The sequence below is a fragment of the Stegostoma tigrinum genome, unplaced genomic scaffold, assembly GCF_030684315.1.
Source record: "Stegostoma tigrinum isolate sSteTig4 unplaced genomic scaffold, sSteTig4.hap1 scaffold_144, whole genome shotgun sequence".
Taxonomy (NCBI): Eukaryota; Metazoa; Chordata; class Chondrichthyes; order Orectolobiformes; family Stegostomatidae; genus Stegostoma; species Stegostoma tigrinum.
In genome coordinates this window covers 22,079-30,894 of record NW_026728089.1, presented here as the reverse complement: position 1 = coordinate 30,894, position 8,816 = coordinate 22,079, and positions in this window count along the sequence as shown.

Sequence of the window (8,816 nt, the reverse complement as noted above, 5' to 3'; positions counted from 1 at the left end):
CCTATTCCTCTCCAAGGACTTGAGGGCTCTGGTCAGCTAGTCCAGGGATATTGGCCGGTCCAGCCACTCCCTCGTGCCGTCGTCTAAGACCTCCGTGATAGACGACAGGAATGACTCAGAGGCCGTGCTGTCAGTGGGCTTCGTGTCGTACAGTCCGGCATAGAAGGATCTGCTGATCCTCAAAATGTCGGGCCAAGACGACGTCACCGAGCCGTTGTCCTCCTTCAGCCGGCTAAGCACAGAGCTCTCTTTGTGCACCTTCTGAAAGAAGAAACGCGAGCACGTCTCGTCTTGCCCCACGGAGCTGACCCTGGACCGGAAGATTATCTTGGAGGCCTCCGCGGCGAAGAGCGAGGCTTGCTGGCCCCTCACCTCACGGAGGTCCTCCGTGACATCGACCCCCATCAACAGAAGGAGCAGGTTCTGCACCCTTTTCTGGAGTCGCGACAGCTTTGCCCGCTTCTCTCTCACCTTCCGAACACCCTTGAGGACAAAGAACCTCTTGATATTCTCCTTTACCATCTCCCACCAGTCGCCCGGAGACTCAAAGAGGGGTTTCACAGTTCTCCAACCGGCGTACTCCCTCTTAAGCTCCTCGACGTTCTCTGGGGTCAACAGAGTCGTGTTGAGCTTCCACGTCCCCTTGCCGGCCGGCTGGTCGTCCTGTAAGTGACAGTCGGCCAGCAGGAGGCAGTGGTCAGAGAAGAACACCGGCTCGACGCCGGTGGACCTGACCGAGAACACCCGTGACACAAACAGGAAGTCTATCCTTGAGCGAATAGACTCGTCTGGCCGCGACCAGGTGTACCTCCGCTGCACTCCGTCTGCAGAGGTGCTGAAGATGTCGAGCAGCTTGGTGTTCTTCACCGTGCCCATCAGGAATCTGGACGTGACGTCCAGTTGACTCCCCCCCCTCCCGCTGTCCCCACGCCGGATCTTCCATCTGCATCGATGATGCAGTTAAGTCTCCACCTCGGATGACCGGCCTGGACGTAGCCAGCAGGGGTGGAAGCCGCTGCAGGACGGCCAACCGCTCACTCCGTACCGCTGGGGCGTACACGTTGATCAGCCTCAGGGGAGCGTTCCTGTAGGTGACGTCAGCCACTAGGAGGCGCACCCCCCACCACCTCTTGAACTTGAGAGATGGTGAAGTCGCGCCCCCGCAGAATAGCCAGGCCCGAGGAGCGACAGTCGTTACCCCCCGACCAGATCGAAGGCCCACAGGTCCAGGCGCTGGACCATTTCCCATACCTGCTGAGGTGCAGTATCCCGCACTCCTGCATGAAACAGGAGGTCCGCCTTGATGGTGGTCAGGTAGGCGGTGGACTTGACGCTGCGCACATTAATGCTTGCAACTCGTACCCCCATTGTGGGCAGTGACCACAGTACCCTCCCCAAATCCAAGATCCAGCCCCTCTATCTGTCCCTTCATGCCCATGGCTTGGGCTAACTGCTAGACGCTCTCCGGGCTCAGGAAACCGTCTGTGCTGCCTTCCGGGTGGCATCGCCCCGTCGAGGGTATGGAGGCAGGAGAGTCCGGCTCTGGGTCAGGCTGGGGACGCGCTGTTTCCTCCTTCCCACCTGGAAGTTCCGGGGGGCCCTCCATGGCCCCAGCAGCACATGACTGGGTGTTGGAGGGAGCCTCAGGACGCCTCCCGTCACCTGGAAGCATGGTGCTGCTTTCCTTCTCCCTTGAGACCTTTAACTTCTGCTTCGGGCGGGCCCTCTCCGAATCTCCCTCGTCAGAGGAGCTCGTATAGCCCCCCTGTAGCTGCCTCTTCCCGCCTGATGTTTGCGGTTCCTGGGCCCGCCAACGCACCTTCCTCCTCGCTTTCCGGACTGTTGTCCACTCCTCTGGGTCGCCTGTCGCCGCCTCCATCGACTCTGGGTTGTCGGGGGGTAGCGGAGCCTGCAGGGGCGCTTTGCTGGCCTCGGGCCCATCCTGCAGGGCTGGGCCCTCCTGCACAACCTGGCCCTCCTGCACATCCCTGCAGGGGCCTGGTGCTTTATCTCCTCCGGGGGGGGGGGGCTGGCCCCGCATTGCCCCTGCCGGCGACCTGGGTGTAGGTGGCCCCCCGCTGCGGGCATGCCCTATAGAGGTGGCCCGCTTCCCCGCAAAGGTTGCAGCGTTTCTCTCGTGGGCAATCCTTTGCAAGGTGTCCCTCCTCCCTGCAGATGGTGGCTTTGCAGTCAGCCGCCACGTGACCTGACCTACCACAGGCATGGCAGACTTTAGGTTGCCCTGCATAGGTCAGGTAGCCCTTGCTCCCGCCGATCGCGAAGCTGGATGGTGGGTGTACGATGTTCCCGTCCGCGCCCATCCTCAGCGTCACCTTGACCTGCCTCTTACTGGTCCAGATGCCAAAGGGGTCCATGATGTCAGTTAGGTCCCCTTCCACCTTCACGTACCTTCCAAGGAAGGTCAGGACATCAACTGCTGGCACATGCGGGTTGTACATGTGTATAGTCACCATACGGCTCCTCTACGCTGGCATCACAAACAGCGGGACAGCAGTCAATACAGAGAGGGGACCCTCACCTCCTTTCTCCTTGAAAACCTCCAGGAAGCGCTCGCAAAGCGTGGCACTCCTGAAGGTCACATCGTAAAAGCGTCCTCCGGGGAAATCCTGCAGGCAGTAAATGTCCGCAGCAGCAAACCCACAACAGTCAAACAGGACCCTCTTCACGAAGAAGGAGCGGTCCACAGGTGCACCTTCATCCACCTTCTTCACGGAAACACGGATGGTGTTCCCAGATGTTTCATCACCATTCTAGGTAGCATCATCGTGAGCCTCTGGTGAAGCGCTGGTGTTATGTCCCGCTTTCTATTTATCTGTTTAGGTTTCCTTGAGTTGGTGATGTCATTTCCTATGTTGGTGATGTCATTTCCTGTTCTTTTTCTCAGCCGCTGGTGGATGGGCTCCAAATCAATCTGTTTGTTGATGGAGTTCCGGTTGGAATGCCATGCTTCTAGGATTTCTCGTGCATGTCTCCGTTTGGTTTGTCCGAGGATGGATGTGTTGTCCCAATCAAAGTGGTGTCCTTCTTCAGCTGTATGTAAAACTCTTCTCAAAACTCACTAACATACCTTTAGTTTTCAGTCGGTGAGAGAAAACAGATCGTCTCTGACAATTCCAGTGACCATCCAGAAAAGCCAAACCAAACTGATCTCAGTCGGCATCATCTTTGTGTGGTTTCAATGCAGGCCATAACGAAGAACACCTTGTTATTACTTTGACCCCGAAATCGCCTCAGGCTGTCCCAAATCTCCACTTCCAACGATATTTTGCTCTTTTGATATTTCGTCACTGCCAGAATCTGAGGGGGCATTTGCACAGAGCAAGATCCCTCAAAACCATGTTGCAAAAAAATGATCAAGTCATCTGTTCCAGCTGCAGTTGCAGCCAACTCTGGAGTTTGCAAAAGACGACCATAGATGAAGACAATGGCAAAGTTTGAATTTTGCGGACGTTTGTCGTAAGAACTGATCATACAGGACTGAAATCTCTTGAATTTGCTGGAAGTGAAATTTCCATTTTGTTTATATTCACCCCTGTGACAATATTCTAAATTGGTCATTGCAGAGCTGAAGGACTCCGCGTCCAACAAACTGCTTTCTGAGTTTCGAAGGATTGCATGGAAGAGATTTTGGTGGAAAACCAATCTAATCCATTTGAAAGTGTTCGAGATCCCAAATGAACCTGTCCTTTCTGCCTGACCATTCTGAACGTTTATAAAAAGATCGCATTTTTTGTATTTCTGCAGCCTGTATTAACCTCGGGTAGTTTCAACATGAATTACAGCATTGAGGCGACTCTGGAGTTTAGAGGCATGGATCAAACACACGTAGTTAGTTCAGAAATTTTCGGAGCCCAATTGACGAGAGGTTGAGAAAGATGAGCAGAAAAGGAAGGATAGTTAGCAACACAGATGTTGGAGGTAGGAGTGGAAAGGTAGGTGACTGTGTTCGAAGTGGAAGGCTCGTTGTTAATATTTCACAGAGAAAAAACAACAGCAATCCCAGACCGAGTGGGCGCAATATGCGGCTGAAGGAAGAAAGTGAAACAGAGAGGGCACCTGATTTCTTTTCTTCCTCGATGTGAAGGCAAAACACAGCAGAGGTAAATGCGGAGGGAGAGAGGCTGTGAGAGTAACTCTTCACCATTGACTTACAGCCCAGCCGTTCAGCACTTATAAACAGGGTGCACTCAGAAAGAACTTGCCCTGAATGTCATTCAAAAAGCGTTCCTATTTTCTGGGCCTCATATTAGGGGAATCACTGGTAATATGGAAGGATTTTGGAAGTCAGTGAGTGAAAGGAACCCGTTACAAAAATTCTTGACTTCGTTTCCATCACTCGTCGGAATCAATAAAAGACCAAAGCTTAACTACGGAGGGACGGAGTCAGAGTTTCTGGGCTTGAGGATGGGGTGTTTTGTCCTTGTCACGGGAGCAACGCATAGCCGCCCTCAAGCACTCCTGTCAAATGGAAACACTGCGGCAGTTCGAGGTAGTTTTGTAACTTTCTTGTCCGTTCGGTGCTTAACATCTGTTGCTGCGCAGGTAAATTATAAGTTGAGGGGTTGTTTATGTGCTTTTGGTGCACAGTATTATTTTTCATCAACTTTCTTCACTCTCTCTCTTGCCCTGTATGTCTCTCGCTTTCTCACTTCCATTTAATAATATCCTTCCTACAGCAGCGCGACCCAGAACTGTATACAATACTCCAAAAGTAGTTTCACCAGTGCCAAAGACAGAGAAAGAGACAGTCAGAGTCAGAGAGAGAGAGAATGAAAGAACGATGCACTTTTTTTGAAAACAGGGAAGACAGATTTACACAAAAATACAGAGAGAACGAAGGATGCAGCAATTGACACAGTGAGAGATACACAGGGGCAAACAGGCAAAGACAGAGAGAGGTGCACGCACACACACACAACGATACATATACACAGAGAAGACAGATGTACTAACGGGGGGGATAATGCAGAGATAATCATGTATACAGAGATAGAGAAAAGAAAACAAAAATACAAAACCTGATGGTGCCTTATGCTTTATTGTCCTTCCTCTCGTAGGTTATGTCCCGATCAATAAAGCCGAGGGTGCCGTGTGCTTTATTTACTGCTGGCTCCCTTCCTTTGTCCTGATCTCTTTTTCATTTCACATCTATCACTTACTGTGGAAGCCTTTCATGTGGCACTGCATCAAACGCCTTCTAGAGTCTGTATGCACTGTATCCAGAGTCCCAATCTCATTGACAGGCTTTTCAAAACCTAGTGCTGCTTCGCTTGGCACAATTTTAACCTTTAAAAGTCACTGCTGAGTCTCCCTAATCATTTTTTGGTCTACCGCATTCTATCCTGACTAATTGCAGATTCCCAAGCTCTGAACTTAAACTGGACAATCTGAAATTCCTGTTTATCTTAGCTTTCAGTCTTTTCTTGTAATCCCTCTTTACTTCTTGTATATGCTTTCACCCCTCCCCACTACCTTCCTCTCCATTCTCCACCAGTCTTCACCAGCACACGTTCACTTCTTGACTTCAATTTCTGTTTGCATGGCCATGCAGGGGACTCGCTCTTTGGTGGTCCTCCCATTCCCTTTTGAGGTACTGTGTCTCAGTTGACCTGCTCTTTGAAAGCTATTACCCAGGAATTGTTTTGCACTGCCAAATTTTAGTTGCAGCCAGCTCCACTGCATTAATTGTTTGCACTCAGAAATAAGCAAGCTCATTTCCCAGCGTCTTTCTAAATGATCACTGTCTCTTACAAGTCCACCCTCACCTCCTCCAGCCCCAACACCCCTTGACTAGGTATAAAATGAGGCATGGGGGGAGTGGGGGAATTAGGATACACCCTTATGGTGATGTAGAGAGAGCTCTGCATTGCTGCTGTCCCTGGGAGTACTCCATGCTGACTCTGGGTATAAATTGCTGGAAAGGAATAGGTGACGCCAGCATGGTGGTGTAGACAAAGCTCTGGCTTGTCCCTGTTCCCTGGACTCCTCCATGCAGACACTAGGTATAAAGTTGGGGGAGGGGGTAAGGCTACATCATCATTGCGATGTACACGGAGTTCTGCATTATCCCTGAGAATGCTCAATAGTGATACGGGGTATAAAGAAGCTGGAGTAGGCTTTGATGTCATGGTCATGTAGAGGTAGCTCTATATTGTCCTTGTTCCTGAGAAAACTCAATGCTGACACTGGGTATAAAAAGTGGAAGAACACTGCCAGTGTGATACTGGATTAAATACATGAAGCAAGTTAACACAGCAAACAACAAAAGAAGATATATTTCCTGCATAAAAATATTTAACACTGCAATGACTCAGCTATACATACTTAAAAGAGAGCATTCCCATCATAGTCCCAGCGTTGTCACAGGATTATTTCTCAGTACATGTAGTGTGTCGCTTTTGTGGGTTTGTGTGACATTGTGTGGGTGTGAGGGGTTGTTGGAATGTGCCTGTATTCTGTTTATGTATGCATGTATGTGTAGGGGTTGTAAGCATCTGAATGTGCATTGTTGTGAATAGGCGTGAATGCCTGTCATGATGTGCATGTGTTTGACTATGTCTGTCTGACAATGTATATGCACCTGACTGTCCACGTAGGGGTGGGTGGAATTGCCTCATGGAGTGAATGTGTTTGAGTACACCTGTATGGGTCTGTGAGAGAGAGACTGTTTGTAGGAGTACGTGTACCTGTGCGCATGCAAGTGTGAGAGAGAGCAGCCATATGGGTGTGTGAAACATCAGCTGTCCAGGGAGATGTGCGAGTGTGAGAGACCACATGTATGGGTGAGAGAGATGTCTGTATGGGGAACGTGCATAATACTGCCCGTAGTTATTGGGGTGTGTGTACCTGTCTACGTGGGTGTGACGGCCCATATGTGCATGGGTGTCCTCTGTGTGTGAATTGCACATATCGGTGTTTGAGAGACCACTTGGATGTATGTATGAGACACAGCTATGTATGGGTGTGACACATCTGTATGTGTAAGAGACCACCTGTATGGGTGCATGGGGTGCCTGTGTGTGTATTGGTTGTGAGAGACACCTGTATGTATGGAGTGGCGGGGTGGGAAGAGAGAGAGAGAGACTGCTTGCATGGATGTATGAGGTGCCTGTATGTCGAGGTGTGCATGTGTGACTGCTTGTATGGGTGTATGATGCCTGATGTACAAAGATCGTGGGAACAGGTCCTTTGCACACAGCAACCACCTTCCCCACCAGCACCCCCCACCCCGACCCTGCTCCACCACATTTTGCCTTTCCATAAAACTGTTCTCACTTTCAGGATCCATGTTCCTCTCTTCCCTTCCTATTCATGTATTTGTCCAAATGCTTCTTGAATCCAGCTACTGTGTTGGCTTCAACCAACTCCCCTAGCGGCACGTTCCAGGCACTTACCACTCTGTCTGAAAAACTTGCCTCATACATCTCTTGTAAACTGCAGCCCCACCCCCCAACCCCAGCACCTTGAACCTGTGCCCCCGAGTAATTGGCCCCTCCACTCTGGGATAAATTCTCAATTTCCATTCTATCCATACCTTTCTTCACAGCTAAAATCTCTCCTTACCAGGCAACATCCTGGTAAACATGTTGTGTGCCTTCTCCAAAGCTTCCACATCCTTCCGGTAGATGGTAACCAGAACTGTAAGCAATATTCCAATTGTGAAGTTCTATGGTGTGTGAGACACCATTTATAAGGGTGTGTGGCATGCCTGTATGGATGTGAGTCTGCATGTGACAACCTGTATTGATGTAAGAGATTCTAATATGTATGGGGAGTGTGTGAGAGACCACCTGTATGGGTGTGTGTGTTAGACATCAGTATGTGTTTGTATGACCACCTGTCTGGATGTGTGAGACACTTGTATATATGGGGAGTGAGTGAGAGACCATCTGCATGGGTCTGGGAGATATCTATGTATGAGGAGTGTGAGAGACCGCCTGTATGGTTGTGTTGAGACACCTATATGTAGAGTAGTGTATAGGACAGCCTGCATAGGGAATGCGTGTGAGACTGCCTGTATACGTGAGATTGTGTGAGACGCCTCTGTGTGTGTGTGTACGAAATGCCTGTAAGTATGGGGAGTGAGTGAGTTGCCTGCATGTGTGTGACTATCTTTATGGGTGTGAGAGACCTACTGTATGCATGAGTGAGAGAGACCACCCGAATATAAGGGAATGTGCACGAGAAATGCCTGTATGTGTGGAGTGTGTGTGTCAGGCCATCTGTCTGGGTGTGAGGTGCCTGTAAATATGGGAGTGAGTATGAGATGCCTGTATGTATGGAGAGTGTAAGAGACTGCCTGTTTATATGTGGAATGTGTATGCATGGGGAGTCACCACATATATGGGTGTGAGACAGACCTACAGGCACGTGAGTGTGTGACTGCCTGTGAGACATCTGTACGTACGTAGCGTGTCGGGGAGACCCCCTGCATGGATGTGAGAGATGTCTATATGTGTGGGTAAGAGACTGCTTGTATGGGTCTATGAGATGCCTATGTAGAGCATGTATGTGAGAGACTGCCTGTATCAGCAATATGTTTGTGGGAGATGCCTGTAGCTATGGGAGTGTGAGAGGGACTGTTTGTATATTCAGTAGTGGGATGGCAGTAACATGTTCCTTTTCAGCCCCACATCCCCCAACCTCCCATCCATATGCCCAAACACAACATGCCAGCATCACCTGCAACCGGCCAGCGGTGGCTAACTATTCGTACAGGAGAGCCGTCAAATCACCCTTTTCTCTGTCTCTCTAGAGACAGACAGACGTACACGTGTGTGTGTGTGTGTGTGTGT